Genomic DNA, 16,876 nt, shown 5'->3' with positions numbered 1-16,876 from the left:
CACAGGAATAGAAGTACTAGGCAAAAAAATATAATACACTATAATACAGGTGAGAAAATAAATAAAGTACCAAGTGGGTATAAGTATAAAATAAAATAAGATTAAAGATTAAACCAGCGGTTCTTAACCTTTTGACTTGTGTTCCTTAACAAAACCCCCCAAAGAGGTAAAATTATCCAAAAATTATGCCAAATATTTCTAGTGACCTTTAGGATACATGTGGCCTGAAGTTGAAAACCACTGGAGGAATCTACCTAACTGTCTCTAAAGTAGATAAATTAGCTCCACCTCGATCAGCTGCAACAGTACAATGCTACAAACGCAATGATGCATCAGTATTAAAAATCTAATAATAACATATAAAGGGGCAGAACAGGGGACATTCCATCTGCAGAACGAGTACTTTGATACTTTAAGTACATTTTGCTTATAATACTTCCATATTTTTACTCAGTAGGACTTTGAATGCAGGACTTTGACTTGTGACAGAGTATTTTTACATTATTGTATTTGTACTTTTACTTAAGTGAAGGATCTGTGTACTTCTTCCACTACTGTATTTACAGATATTGATAGCTCTTGTACTTTTTGTAGAAAATATGCTAGAACCCTTGTTTATTTGGGGGGGTTGTTGTTTGTTTGTTTGTTTGTTTTACCTGTGAGCCAACTTGTGATGATCTTTATTGTTTTCTAAAGCCTCCACACAGTCCTTTAACCTCTGAGACATTTTCTTTTGACTCACAGCATCAGTCACTTTACATAGTAAATGCTTTTATTCTAATGGCGAAATTATTTCTCTACAAGCCTTATTTGATCTATTGATTCATATGTTTACCTATGTACCTCTTTTTTCCCCCCCTCTCACTGATATTATAGTTTCCTCTTTATAGTTTGCAATTTGGTTTTAAGTTAGTATGTTACTTAAAAAGGTGCCCTGTGGAGCATTCTAACGAACATTTAAAATCCTGTATTGTTTATATCCATGTTTACTAGCTCACAGTCTTCTTCTTCCCTGCCTTTGTTGGCGCTTTGTTGTGTTTCTTGGCACATTACCGACCCCTGTTGGTCAGTGGAATAGTGTGAGACCATTGGTAGGACTGTATCGCATCACCCACATGCGCCTGTATGCGCGTCCTCGGGCGCGTGCATAATATAAACAAAATGAGGACCCACTCATAGAAAAACAGCTCTATAGTGCTACAAGAGGTCTAAAACTATTATCTACTACTACTACTACTATCTTAATTATTACTATTATTATTTTATCACAGAGTTTATTAGCATTGTTGAGAGCATCTGTCACTACAACAAATATCCCAATATATGAACTTCTATATTCAACTTTAAATTAAATTTTCCAACTAATTGTCACGTAGGGAAGACTTCAGTATACGATGGTTGAGCCAAATTCCACATTAAGGCATTCCTCTGTTTGGAAATTGGAAAAAAAGGAAATTACAGCCATTAAGTTTATCTTGCATGTGTGGTCCAATCTTTTGATTGGGTTCCCTGATCGCTGAAAGCCTTTGTGGTAAAGTAAGCAGAGGAATAATGTTGTGTGAGGGAATAAAGCACGAGAAGCAAGTAAAAGAGTCACGAGGAAATTACATAACCATGTTATTTGTACTTATTTTTAAAAAGCAGACAAATCATTTCCCACTATTATGTACCCCTCGCACTCTCAGACCAAACTCAGGTTGATATAAACCAGAGACTCATTATTATATTGTAAAGCTTCCATTTTATTCTGTTTTCATTATTTGGCTTTATTTAGAAGAAATTCATCTGAGTGTCGCTAAGAGTCTTCAAGTATTTTTCTTTGTATCAAAGTTTGAGGAGAAGTTTCACTGCATGCGGTGTTGGTCTGATCTGTGCAGCCAGTCCCGGTTTCTGAGAGAAAACCAGGACCAAGCCTGATCTACTTCCAGGGTCCACTCCCAGTGTTTCTCTGCTGGGCATGACAAATTGGGCGACATGGAAGTGATGAAAGTTTGAAGTGTTAACAAGTTTAACTTTATGAGAGAAAAAAGGGATTATACCACATCAGATTCTGATGTTGATCGTTTATAAGAGTGTGGAGGATTTATCTTTTTTGATGAGATTCCTGATGGGATACTTGATTTTAGAACAACAATAACATCCCTATATAATTGATTGTAACACTTGTTTCGGGTTAGGACTCACAGGCCAAGCAGTTGAGGATGAAATGATGTTGACTCGGTCTGCTCGGAAACAAATTGGTGGGTTGAAATAACAAACAAAACTAAAAGGGCAAAAACAGGCAGGTAAAACAGGATAAACGGAAAGCTACAAAGAGACAGTCTGGTGCAGAGCGGTGTCTACAGGAAGCCAGAGACCGATGGGATAATGTTTGGGGTGTTCAATTAATAATCAGAGTAATTAATCGCAATGTAACAAAGAGAAACCCAGTAAAATGCATGCAGTCTTCACAGTGAAAAAGCTTCTCCTCACATTTCCAAGTAGATGCTTTCAGCTAAATGTTTCTGGAAGATTACATTCATGTACAACTATTGTGTTAGCTAAATAAATACATCTTGGGAGAAAATGTAATCCTGCCTGTTATGTTGTTTTAATTTATGTATTGCCAAAACATTCATCCTGAACTACTAAATGTTTACTGTCAACATTTTTCATTTCTTTATATCAACTCAAGGCAACTAAATCATAATCAGACCAGAGCTCTGCCCCAGGTCACCCCAGACAGGAATGTTATTACTTAAGCAGAGTAGCTCATTTAGGTGTGCTGGAAAGACTCTGTTAAGACTTCTTTTGCTTTTTTATCGTTTCAGTTTTTCTGCTCATGCTGCCTCTGCAGGTTCATCTGTGGTGGGGCTGGATAGTCTGTCTGTAGCAGCATTAGTTTGTTTACAGGAATCTGTGTGTGTGTGTGTGTGTGTGTGTGTGTGTGTGTGTGTGTGTGTGTGTGTGTGTGTGTGTGTGTGTGTGTGTGTGTGTGTGTGTGTGCTACAGTGTGCCTCATTTGGCTAACTTTACCTCAGGGTCTTTGGTGTGTTAGGCTAGCATTTCGTTATATATCTTTTTTAGTTTGCAAACCATGTACTGCACCCAGCCATCTTCTACTCCAGTGGATATTAAACTGAAGTATCGGGGCCAGCGTTTCTTAAAGATGTTACAAAATGAGACTTTACTAATTAGAAAAGTGCATTGGAGACAGACACAGGAGTGACTAGATTCACCATTCACTGTAAAAACTCCTATTTAGAGTGACTCAACAACTAAACAACAACTAAAACACATTACTAACTCTGCATACAACAAAAAAGTCATTTTAAAGGGTCAATTCACAGAGATTACAAAAGACATTTATATGTTTTCTCGCTTTCCCTTGTTGTACGTTGCCATGATTTAGCTGTCTGTGATTTTTACTACCACCCCAATACAATGTAGGTCAGTGGAATTATGTTTGTGGAGCTCACAGCATTTAAAAAAATCAAGGCAGTGACTTCTTGCTGATGTGAGCACAGTATCTTGTTGTTGCTTCCTCTTTGTCCACATGGACGTGATTGGTTAGCAGTGAGTATATTGAGACCTGTGTGTTTCAGACTCTTCAGTTCATCAGCCATGGACAAAGGTGTGCTGCTGGTCCTGTTGTGTCTGCAGGCTTTCCTGCTCATCACAGCCTTCACTTCTACTGATGCAGCCGCTCTGGTAAAAGATGATCATCAACAACAGTCTCTTGATCTGGTAAGAAGATCCGCTGCTGCTCGCTGACTGCAAGGAGCTTTTCTTGTGTTGTAAGAAGGTCCTTGAGTCACATGGTGTTTTCTCATTTGACTGTTTAAATGTAAATGTCAAACATGTCGCTGAGAAAGAGAGCACTGCAAAACAAAAGTTTTATATTATTAATTTGGAGATTACAAATTCAAGAGTGACAGTAGAAGAAGGTGGTTTTCTGTGTATAGTAATGCTTTGTTTATTGTCATTATAGGAAGGAACTGCAGAAAAAGGAGTGAAGTCTAAAATTCGGATCAGGAAAAGCTGTGGGAAACCGAAAATATGTTACAAACCCTCACATGTAAGCTTGCTTTATTTTGAGTTGAATTCTCTTCTCTCTGTCTGTCTTTTGAAAAACACTGGAAAAATAATTACTATATGAATGTAATTTCTCATTGGACTGTTTAGTTGTAAATGTCAAACATGTTGCTCAGAGAGAGCCACAAAACAAAACAAAAAAGTTATATTTTGAATTATATTATATGAAATAGTAGGAAAGGTTTTGTCCTGTGCCTAACAATGCAACGTTTATTCTCATTTTGTTATAGGAACTAACTCCTGAAGAGATTAAAATATGTCAAAGATCAGGAGTGTGTGGACCGATGGGAGTAAGCGTGATTTACTTAAAATTTACATACTAGAAAATATTACTATAGAGATTACAACATCTGAATTTGCTCATCATTGAATAGATGGATGCCAGTTGGTGCAAGAGTTTGTTGTGAATTACAGTAATATACTCTCTCTCTTTCTCTCTTAAACAGCCAAATTATCCAAAATTGACTACTGCCGTCAGGACCTGAGCGCTCCACTCCTCATCGATCATACTGTAAATCATCGTCCCAAGAACAGATCGCATCTGCATAAAATCATTTTCTGCAAACATGTATTATAAATGTGATTTTCAATGACAGAAAAATGGTTAAATAAATGCATGAATTAATACAACATATTTTAAGTGCTTACTAATGTCTGTTTCCAAGGATAAATGATGATGTAATCAGTGGAGCAAAGTAATTGAGTAGATCTACTCAAGAACTGTACTAGTGGAATTGTGAGGTACTTGTACTTTACTTGAGTATTTCAATTTTTATGCTACTTTATACTTCTACTCCAACATTGTACGTTTTACTACATTTTTCTGACAGATTTAGTCACTAGTTACTTTTCAGATTTTACATAAAAAAACATTTGATCAGTTTATAAAATACAGTGCATTGTTAAAGATTAAACCAGTGGTTACAAAAATGTTCCATGAAAGATTGATTTCCCCTCCAAACCTCAGAGATGGTTTCATTTAATAAAAACTCTTTCAGGCCCAAAGAGGAAATATGATCCATTATGTTTTTTAAATGCAAAGATTAGAGAAAAGTCCAAATAATAAATACAGACTTGTGTAACAGAACTTTTTTTTGTGTTTCCTTTTCTGTGAATCATCTCACGACCCCTCAGATTTAGACAAATAGCAAGTGGACAAACACAAGAAATGTTTCAATTATATTCCTTTCAATAAGTTGTTATAAATGCTGTCCAATTAGTACCTTTTTGTATTTGTTTTGTCTCTATACATTCTCTTAGTGGTCATTTTGTTTCTTTTTGTAACTATTCAATTCAGTTCAATTCAATTTTATTTATATAGCACCAATTCATAACAGAAGATATCTCATTGCGCTTTTCCTATACAGCATGTCTAGACCGTACTCTTTATAATATTAATTACAGAGACCCAACAAATCCCACCATGAGCAAGCATTTGGCGACAGTGGCAACAAAAAACTTCCTTTTAATAGGCAGAAACCTTGGACAGAACCAGACTCAATGGTGGGCGGCCATCCGTCACTGCCGTGTTAGGACATAGCTGTCTCTTGTAGTCATTTTGTGTCTCTTCTGCAGGTGAAGCAGAACTCTCAGGTGCTGCTGTTGCAGCTGTTCAACTGCACCTGAACTTCATTTATTTATGTCTGTTTACATTTTGCTGTCATTGTTGCAGACCTCTGACTTTATGCAACATTCATATGTGGACCTTAAATAAAATAGTTCTAGTGCCTCTGACCTAGAGCATCTATAATGTTTCAACTGTGCTTTTGACACAGAGGGGCCTGTGTTGGGGCCCCAAAGTGCAAATCTACTGTGGGCACTGCATGGGTCAACTCACAGGGGCCCACATGGGATTAGTGAGGGTTTGCCCCTGCCCACAGTAAACCCACAGTGGGCCTGCACTGGCCATGTTTGCTGGGTAACCAGTCCAGCCTTTATTTCAGTATGAAATTATAACAATATATGTCCACGTTTATTATTATAGTCCTGTGTTGTCCTTGTGACATTGACAAACGATCCCATCTAGTGGTGAAATGTGGTATCAGAATTTGAACCATATCAGTGGTTTTGTAAAGCTGTTTGTGTCAACTCAAATAACATATTGTATTCTAATGACCACAGATAAAAGTGTGTCATTGAAATAGAATAAAAAAATGAGAATGTAAATTAAGGTGTGGTCTGGAAATCTTTTGTGGTGGACAGTTGTATAATTAAGCTCATAAGGCCTCCACTGCTATTGCAGCGCGTTAATATCACTATTTAAACAGGTATTTCTAATTTAAATATATTGTCAATGAATTTTGATAAATGACCATTTTGTTTTTGTTACAGGTATCACTACACTTCTGTTCCTATATCCTGAATGGCTCACAAAGCACAAAAGGGCTGTGATTGTTTTAACTTTATTATCATCGTTTTGATAAATAGGATGGCTTTATGGTATTGTTCAGTTATTTTTTAGTAGTTTTGGTTTGCATTTATACTACTGTTGTTTGGAGTGACAGAAACTGGTTGTTTCAACGATTTACAGTATCTTTACTTTTAGTTTTTGTTCTCTTTTTTCTAACTAGTCTCATTCTTTATAAGTTATTGTGACAACAACTATAAAGATCACCATCACACACATTTGTAATCTTTCTTGTGTGTTGATTTTTCTCCGAAACACAAATATGTGGACATGTATTATCAAATCACAATTTCTATTTTTTCAAATTAGCTGAGCACAAATGTTCCATGTACTTGCTGGTAACTGCAGAAGTACCCTTTGGGGTACAAGTACCCCTGGTTGGGAATCACTGCTCTATGGTGTCAAAAGCGACACTGAGATCCAGTAATAGAAGCACTGAGGAGGAATCCAAATCCATGGTAAGCAGAAGATCATTTACCACTTTAGTAAGTGCAGTTTGAATGGAGTAACAGGCCCTGAAAGCAGACTGAAAAGGTTAAAAAGATTGCTGTTAAATATAAAGGCTGAAAGGTGAGCCACAACTCTGGTACTTATGAAAAGAATGGAAGGTAAGATAAACATAGTCAGTGTGTTTGTGAATTTATTTCTTGGTGTTTCATCCATTTTTCTTTTTGAGAACCTCAACATCTTAAGCTCTGCTACCTCCAGCTCTGCCTCTTGTCTTTTCTTCAGTGCCACTGTCTCTAAGCTGTACAACATCGCTGATCTCACCACCGTCTTGAACACCTTTCCTTTCATTCTTGCTGATACTCTTTTATCACACAACACACCTGACACTTTTCTCCACCCGTTCCAACCTGAGCTCAGCTCCTCCCTGAAATCTACACGACATTCTTCCTTTTTCAACTTCCACCACTTCGTCCTTTACTCTGCCTTTGTCCTCTTCATCTTCCTCACCACCAGAGTCATTTTACACACTACCATCCTGTGTTGTCTGGCTACACTCTCCACTACTACTACTTTACAGTCACTGGTCTCTTTCAGATTACAATGTCTACACAAGATGTAGTCCACCTGAGTGCTTCCAAGGATAAATGATGATAATCATTTATTGTGCTGTTTCTTTTTCACCTGCAAAAGACCTACATATGTGATATAGCTTAATTGTATAATCTGGTACGTTTCATCAGAATCAGAATCAGAAATACTAAGAGGGGAAACTCTTTTGTTACAGCTGCTCACTATCATCAATGCACACTTGAGAATAGAAGGAACAGAAGTACTAAGCAAATCAAAATATAATACGCTATAATACAGGTAAGATAAATTAAGTACAAGTGGATATAAAGTATAAAAGCTAAAATAAGTGTAAGTACCAAAGTTGATTTAGAGGTTGATAAGTATGTACAGTATAATACAATGTAATAAAATAAGTAATAAGTAATAGTGCAATAATGAGCACTGTCAAGTTAAGTGTAGCTTATTAGATGATTATGAGACAGTGGATATTGCACAGTAGTAATAGAAGTATGAATAAATATAAATAAATTCAACTGAAAATAGAGGTTATTGCACAGGAGTATTAAACACAGAATATTGCACAATATTTCAAGCATTGCAGTGATGTTAATGATCCAATGTCCAGTTTAATGACTTAGGGTCATATAGACTAACACTTAGAGGGAGGAGTTAAAGAGTTTGATGGGCCACAGGCAGGAACGCTTTGTGGTGCTTTTTAGGGGATGAGTCTTCCGCTGAAGGTACTCCTTTGTTTGACCAGCACGTCATGGAGTGGGTGGGTGACACTGTCCAAGATGGCATGTAGTTTGGCCAGCATCCTCCTCTCTGACACCACCGACAGAGAGAACAGCTCCACCCCCGCAGTGTCACTGGCCTTACAGATCAGTTTGTTGATCCTGTTAGCGTCCGCTACCCTCAGCCAGCAGCCCCAGCATGCAACAGCATACAGGATAGCACTGGCCACCACAGACTCTTAAAACATCCTCTGCATTGTCCAGCAGATGTTGAAGGACCTCAGCCTCCTCAGAAAATAGAGGCGGCTCTGGCCCCTCCTGTAAAGCGCTTGAGTGTTCTTAGCCCAGTCCAGTTTGTTGTCCATGTGTACTCCCAGGTATTTGTAATCCTCTACAATTTCCACACTGACCCCCTGGATGGAAACAGGGGTCACTGGTGCCTTGGCCCTTCAAATGGTGACGTTTATGTTTTAAACTGTACATGGTCCCTTTTAAATAAAATATAATTAAAAACTCAATGACATACATCTGGCATTAGGCAGAAAATTTTTAATATTTAATTAAAAAAATATGATATGCCTTCAATGTGTATGTTTAACTGGAGACTACCTTGCGATGGGATCACACCTGCCGCAACGCCCATCAGCATGTTGACATTCCGACCCATGAGTATTTAGTAGTCATTACTACATTATTACACGAGTACTCAGTATTCATGGGTCGGACCACACCCATCTTCAAACTCAGCCTTCATTTTGATCTTCACCTACAAACTTCACACCTGTAAAGTTTCATGACTCCGTCTTGCACAGTTGTGACGCTATCGCGTTGACAAAATCTGATCACAGACAGACATATAAACATCTGGCAAAGAACTCAAAACCACTTCTGTGGTAGTTCCTGCTACAGTAGGTGTCTCCAGGACCACATTTTGCCATGATGACACACAGACTGACAAGTTTAATTATAAATACTGAGGAGATGTTACAATATTAATGTGAATTAATGAATGTTAAACTGACTTTGTTCTTGAAGGTGACTTTAGTCAACATCTTAAGTAATTTCCCCACCAACCAGTTCCATAAAAATAATGGGGAAGCATCACAAAAATGACAAAACAACACCAAGAAGTAAACATAAAACACACAGTCGTAGAAAAGGTTTCAGTCGTAGTCATCTGGACACTGTTTTCAGAATCAAGACGTTTCGGCTCCCATCCGGAAGTCATTCTCAATTGTGAATAATGGACCGGGAACTCAGAAATTTAAGCTACTCTGTGTTAGATAAACATAGTCAGTGTGTTTGTGAATTTATTTCTTGGTGTTTCTTGGTGATTATTTTACAATTGAAGTGGTTGTTGGTGCAATATCCTCAATTCCATGCCCCTAACATATGATGAAATCAATGCACACAAACTGTATATTTCAATATATATATTCAACAACAGTCATGTTAATAATTATTATATGAAATGTTATTTCAAATTAAACATATTCTCTCATTTACCTCTTGTGCTATCCAACTATGCTGATATTTAGAGAGAGAAATCTCAAAAACTGGGTATATAAAACCTAAACTGTCATGGGTAGTTACAACCTGTCAGAAACAGATACTGATGTTTAAGAATGTTTTTAAAAAATCTGATAACAATATATCAGCCAATATTTTTTTTTTTTATGTAAACCTATATACATACATTTTTGATTAGGATCTTTTGCATTTGTCATTAAAGAGTATTAAAAATCTCTTTACTGAGTGGGACATTTTACACATGAAAAATATATATTTTCAATAACACAACACTAACAGCCAAAATAACTGCAAAATTTTACAGTAACAGTAAACTTAAAATGTTTGGTGAAACAGCAGAAGAAGTTTTTTGTGTAAAGATTGCATCATATGTGTTGAGAGGGACTGTGAAGGAGTAGACAGAGTTAAGCAACCAGGACGGAGAATCTGTGTGTTTTATATTTACTTCTTGGTGTTGTTTTGTCATTTTTATGATGCTTCCCCATTATTTTTATGGAACTGGTTGGTGGTGAAATTACACAACACCCTAACATGTGGTCACATCACTGAAAGTGCAGAGAAATTAAGTAACAGTCCACATCAGACTACACATACGGTCACGGAAGTTTACTGCTCTTTTACAACGTCTGTTATTTCTCAGACATCTGATAACTAAACACTAATACTAAAATCAATCAGAAAGTCACCTTCAAGAACAACAAAGTCAATTTAACATTCATTAATTCACATTAATATTGTAACATCTCCTCAGTATTTATAATTAAATTAGTATTTTTAAACATTCACATTGAAGACTGGATAAAAAAATACTAAACTAAATATTTTAATTTGCAGCCTAATGCCAGGTGTTGTATGTCATCAAAGTTTTCTGCTCTAAAGCTAAGTCAAATTTCTGTGCTGCACCTGTCTGAGAGCTATATTTCCCATAAATATGCTTGAGAGTTAATGTTATTAAGGCAATATATTGTGACAGTTTTGATGATGTAAAGCGGTGGGATCCTGTTGTTGCTTCCTCTTTGTCCACATGCAAGAGGTTAGCAGTGAGTATATTAAGACCTGTGTGTTTCAGACTCTTCAGTTCATCAGCCATGGACAAAGGTGTGCTGCTGGTCCTGTTGTGTCTGCAGGCTTTCCTGCTCATCACAGCCTTCACTTCTACTGATGCAGCTGCTCTGGTAAAAGATGATCATCAACAACAGTCTCTTGATCTGGTAAGAAGATCCGCTGCTGCTCGCTGACTGCAAGGAGCTTTCCTTGTGTTGTAAGAAGGTCCTTGAGTCACATGGTGTTTTCTCATTCGACTGTTTAAGTGTAAATGTTAAATATATTGCTCAACAACAAATTCAACAAGTAACAGTAGAAGAGGGTGGTTTTCTGTGTGTAGCCCAGTGGTAAATTCGGGTATTATAGTGTAAGGGAAACTGGGTGGGTTATGATTGATCCCTCTTATTCTCAAAACCCAGTGACATGACTATTAAAATGTAAACGATTATTTACTTTAAGTAAATAAGTGACAACTGATTTTCAAATAAGTAAATACTAATTTATTTTACATGATTAAAGGGAGATCAATAATTTGTTATTTTATTTCATGACAGTGATTAAAACTAAAGGTTAAAGTTTATATTATTTTGTTAAATAATATTATCAGAGGTTTTATGCAGCTATCCTATCCTTTTATTACTTTATCCTTCCTGTGTTTATGTGACCGCTTTTTATTGGTCATTTGAGTATTCACGCTGTATTGTCAGTAGTGTTTGGCTGCATGCACGTAAAAACGGGGTACACGTGACGGGATAGAGGGACACGGATGAAAAGTGCTGGAAGCAGTTTTTCCCTGGCTCGTTTTTTTTTTGGCTCGCTCTCTCTTGCTGGACCCGTGGGGAGCACGGGACGCTCGCACGTTTAGAGAGAAGGGAAAAGACGCTAAAAAGAGCCACTAAAGTCGACGAAACTGAGAGGGAGGTTCAGAGAAGGGGACGGTTTGTGACTGAGAAACGAGGCCGGCGACCCGTCTGACGGAGCGGACGCCGCGATCGGAGGTAGCCGAGCTAGCTAGCCACGGCGGGCGCACACGAGGCAGAGCTGTTGGTTCATCGCACCGCACCGCACCTGCGTATCCGGACCAGTCTTTTCGACGCTCTCAATGTTTTGTAAGTGTCAGTTCAGCGCACTCAATGTTTTGCGAGACCAAAACAGGCCTGCAACGTTGTTTTTTCTCTTTTTTCTTCGTTCAATCGGTACCGTGGTGAGTAAACTGGAACATGTGAGCATGTATGTGTGACTGGGCCCAACGCTGCATTAGCTAACACTTGTTACAGGACACTTGACACGTTTTTGTAAAGTTCTCTGTGCATTCTCAATATTTAGGAAAGATATAAGGGAGGAAGATTTTTACACCCCTTATTTTGGTATAAAACGTGTGATTTAAAGGGATTAAGATTATTATTTAATTGTTTGGGATATCTTTTGGTTATTTATTTTTGTACATTTTGTCATAATTAGGGACTTTTATATTGTGTTTTAGGGAAGTTTTATATTTCATTTGCCAAATCCTTTTGATTCATTAAACAAGGGTTTTACCCATTTATTTTCTAAACTAAAAACCATCTCTGGGTCTCATTATTGTTAAATATTCCTGTCAAAAGGTTTTACAATTGAGTAGAAACTCATTAGGTGCACCTTTGTGGTATCCACCTGAACTACAACGAACCCAAGCACCCTCATTCTCACGTATGTAACATACAGAGTGGTTGTATGGGTGCTACATGTGTATAGTAATGTTGTGTTTATTCTCATTTTGTTATAGGAAGGAACTGCTGAAAAAGGACCAAAGTCTAAAGTTCGGATCAGGAGAGGGTGTGAGAGAAGACCAGGAGCATGTGGCGGTTTCATACGGGTAAGCTTGCTTTACTTGGAGTGTAATTTTGACATCTCAATGTGCTCATCACTGAAAAGGTTGATGACAGTTGGTGCATTCGTTTGTTGTTATTTAAATTACTGTACATCTCTCTCTCCTACTGTTTAGCCCTCCAGTCGTCATCATAAAGCTGAGACCAGATCACATCTTAAGGAATCAAACAGCACGACAACATGATGGAAGCAGTCAGTTTCACTGGTGCCCACGAACAACTGAAGCTCGAAATAAGCTTTTCCAGATCTGCCATGCTACTTTAAGGAGTAGAAATGAATTTACTGAATGTTGTAGTTTTTTTGATATGTGCAATTATTCATTAGGCTCACAGTACAAATTGTTTATTTACAAAATAAAAGAATTGTTTACAGAATTGATATAGTTTGTTTTCTCTGGGTTGCCATGTTTGTCTGTGCTGACTAGTCGAGATGGTGAGGCTGTGGTTAATCAGTCTATAGTTAATGTTTTTCTCAGTATCTTGTTGCTCACAGTGCCCAGATAATCCACTACTGTGTTTTCTGTTCAGTGCTAAATAGCACTGAAGTATAATTTGGTTGATAAAATACTTTTTCTTTCTCTTTGGTTATAATTTGGTTGGTCCAGACCCTTGTATCTCTGTCTGTCTCAGAAGGATTACATATAACCTCTCCCTAACCTTCTGACCAGAAAAACAAGGCAGAGGCCACAGTACTTGGTTTTTGAATCGATTAGGTAGCGTACCTTTCACCGTACATTGAGAATGACTTCCGGATGGGAGCCGAAACGTCTTGATTCTGAAAACAGTGTCCAGATGACTACGACTGAAACCTTTTCTACGATAGAACACTCCTGGACGAATGAGGGACTACACCGTCATAAAACACACAGATTCATCCTGGTCTCCCCCTCCTGGTTGTTTAACTCTGTCTACTCCTTCACAGTCCCTCTCAACACATATGATGCAATCTTTACACAAAAACCATTTTCTTCTGCTGTTTCACCAAACTTTTTAAATTTCCTGTGAAGTTTACTGTTTAAATTTTGCAGTTATTTTGGCTGTTAGTGTTGTGTTTTGAAAACAAAGTTTATTTTTCATGTGTAAGATGTCCCACTCAGTACAGATAGTGTTTAATATTCTTTCATAACAAATGCAAAGGATCCTTATCATAAATGTATGTATATAGGTTTACATAAAAAAACAATATTGGCTGATATATTATCAGATTTTTTAAAACCATTCTTAAACATCAGTATCTGTTTCTGACAGGTTACTACCATGATAGTTTAGGTTTTATATACCCAGTTTTTGAGATTTCTCTCTAAATATCAGCATAGTTGAATAACACAAGTAGTAAATGAGAGAATATGTTTTGTAGCAATTTGAAATATTAACATGACTGTTGAATGTGTTTGTAATTTTTGTTTTCATAAATACGCAGTTTGTGTGCACTGATTTCATCATGTTAGGGACATGGAATTGAGGATATTGCACCAACAACCGCTTCTATTGTAAAATAATGAAGAAACACCAAGAAATAAATTCACAAACACATTTTGAAATCAACAAACAAGAAATTTTTGAATGCATCAGAAATATGGGTGATTTTCCATGTAGTCTGACAACTGACAGTGTCTTACGTCAGAAAATTTTCACTTTAAATGCCACTGATAAGATTTGAGAACTTACCATCTTTTGTTCCCGAACAGGCAGTACACATGGATGTATATATATAATATCTGTGCAAAAAAGTCAGTGTGGATCTGCTGTGACAGGAAGTTTTGGACAGAAATATAATAGTCCCTCTTCTTCTCCAGTGTGAAGGAAATACTGAAGTGCAGGTGCAGTTTTGAACCAACAGCAGCACCTGAGAGTTCTGCTTCACCTGCAAAAGAGACACAAAATGACTACAAGAGACAACTACAAAAAGACACAAAACGACCACTAAGAGAATGTACAGAAATACAAAAATGAATACAAAAAGGCACTAAATGGACAGCATTTATAACAACTTATTGAAAGGAATAGAATTGAAACATTTTTAATTGGACAGACAGGCAGGGGACACTGATATGGAGACAGATAGTTCTTTATTGGATTACCACCAGATAATACAGGTATGGAGATGGGGAAGTCTGTTGGAGACAGGGAGATCGCTGGAGCAGTGTTATGCTGCGTCGCATAGGGAGTTGTTGGTACAAACAAGGTTGGACCCAGACTGAGGTGAGTGCAGGGCTTTTATGCTGGCTGTGATTGGGAGCAGTTGTGGATGATTAGTGGATGGTGGAGCCTGGCATATCCAGGACACATTGCTATTTGTCTAAATTTTAGGGGTCGTGAGAAGAAAACACAAGTCTGTATTTATTTTTTTTTTTTTTTTTTTTAAATAGCAAACTATTTTACCTATTTGGACCTGAAATTTTTTATTCAATGAAACTGAGGTTTTGAGGGAAAAAAAAAAAAAAAACACACCACTCACTGGTTTAATCTGTAACCATGCAATGATACATTGAGTAAAACGTACAATGTTGGAGTAGAAGTATAAAGTAGCATAAAAATGGAAATACTCAAGTAAAGTACAAGTACCTCACAATTCCACTAGTACAGTTCTTGAGTAGATATACTCAATTACTTTGCTCCACTGATTACATCATCATTTATCCTTGGAAACAGACATTAGTAAGCACTTAAAATATGTTGTATTAATTCATGCATTTATTTAACCATTTTTCTGTCATTGAAAATCACATTTATAATACATGTTTGCAGAAAATGATTTTATGCAGATGCGATCTGTTCTTGGGACGATGATTTACAGTATGATCGATGAGGAGTGGAGCGCTCAGGTCCTGACGGCAGCTGTCAATTTTAGATCAGCTGTTTGAGAGAGAGAGTATATTACTGTAATTCACAACAAACTCTTGCACCAACTGGCATCCATCTATTCAATGATGAGCAAATTCAGATGTTGTAATCTCTATAGTAATATTTTCTAGTATGTCAATTTTAACATATTGCAAGACAGACAAAAAATTTTTTTAAAAATCCAAGTTTACCGGTGCTGTAGGGCCACATCCTCCAGGTCTATGTTCACAGCCTCTCTTGTTCTGAACTTTAGACTTTATGCTTTTTCCTACAGTTCCTTCCTATAACAATAGGAACACAGAAAACAACCCTCATCTATTGATAGTGTAATTTGTAATCTCCTATTTAACAACAATTATTTAGACAGAACCAAAGCAACATATTGAACATTTACATTTAAACAGTCAAATGAGAAAACACCATGTGACTCAAGGACCTTCTTACAACACAAGGAAAGCTCCTTGCAGTCAGCGAGCAGCAGCGGATCTTCTTACCAGATCAAGAGACTGTTGTTGATGATCATCTTTTACCAGAGCGGCTGCATCAGTAGAAGTGAAGGCTGTGATGAGCAGGAAAGCCTGCAGACACAACAGGACCAGCAGCACACCTTTGTCCATGGCTGATGAACTGAAGAGTCTGAAACACACAGGTCTTAATATACTCACTGCTAACCAATCACGTCCATGTGGACAAAGAGGAAGCAACAACAAGATACTGTGCTCACATCAGCAAGAAGTCACTGCCTTGATTTTTTTAAATGCTGTGAGCTCCACAAACATAATTCCACTGACCTACATTGTATTGGGGTGGTAGTAAAAATCACAGACAGCTAAATCATGGCAAGGTACTACATAGGAAAAGTTTGTAATCTCTGTGAATTGACCCTTTAAAATGACGTTTTTGTTGTATGCAGAGTTAGTAATGTGTTTTAGTTATTGTTTAGTTGTTGAGTCACTAAATAGGAGTTTTTACAGTGAATGGTAAATCTAGTCACTCCTGTGTCTGTCTCCAATGCACTTTTCTAATTAGTAAAGCCTCATTTTGTAACATCTTTAAGAAACGCTGGCCCTGATTCTTCAGTTTAAGATCCACTGGAGTAGAAGATGGCTGGGTGCAGTACATGGTTTGCAAACTAGAAAACGATATATAACGAAATGCTAACCTAACACACCAAAGACCCTGAGGTAAAGTGTAGCCAGATGAGGCACACTCTAGCACACACACACACACACATACACACACACACATACACACACACACACACAGATACCTGTAAACAAACTAATGCTGCTACAGACAGACTATCCAGCCCCACCACAGATGAACCTGCAGAGGCAGCATGAGCAGAAAAACTG

At 37.4% G+C, this 16,876-nt stretch overlaps 1 protein-coding gene and 1 long non-coding RNA gene across 2 annotated transcripts in view; both read right to left on the bottom strand.

Moving 5' to 3' along the window:
* The window catches only part of myripa (myosin VIIA and Rab interacting protein a), a gene marked incomplete in the record, with an annotated part of 34,073 nt that extends 32,171 nt beyond the window's left edge, over nucleotides 1-1,902 (bottom strand). The window contains 1 exon segment of the mRNA XM_044221074.1: nucleotides 1,803-1,902.
* Nucleotides 1,903-15,351: 13,449 nt separating this feature from the next.
* On the bottom strand, nucleotides 15,352-16,347 carry LOC122887631. Its single transcript, XR_006380572.1, has 3 exons — nucleotides 16,016-16,347; nucleotides 15,713-15,802; nucleotides 15,352-15,533 (listed from the first exon to the last, which is right to left on the bottom strand). It is a non-coding gene; the product is annotated as an uncharacterized LOC122887631 (long non-coding RNA).
* Between the last annotated feature and the right edge of the window lie 529 nt (nucleotides 16,348-16,876).

Source organism: Siniperca chuatsi, linkage group LG13, assembly GCF_020085105.1.
Source record: "Siniperca chuatsi isolate FFG_IHB_CAS linkage group LG13, ASM2008510v1, whole genome shotgun sequence".
Lineage (NCBI taxonomy): Eukaryota > Metazoa > Chordata > Actinopteri > Centrarchiformes > Sinipercidae > Siniperca > Siniperca chuatsi.
Note: the sequence above shows the minus strand (reverse complement) of the source record. Positions and strands in the feature narration are given on the sequence as shown.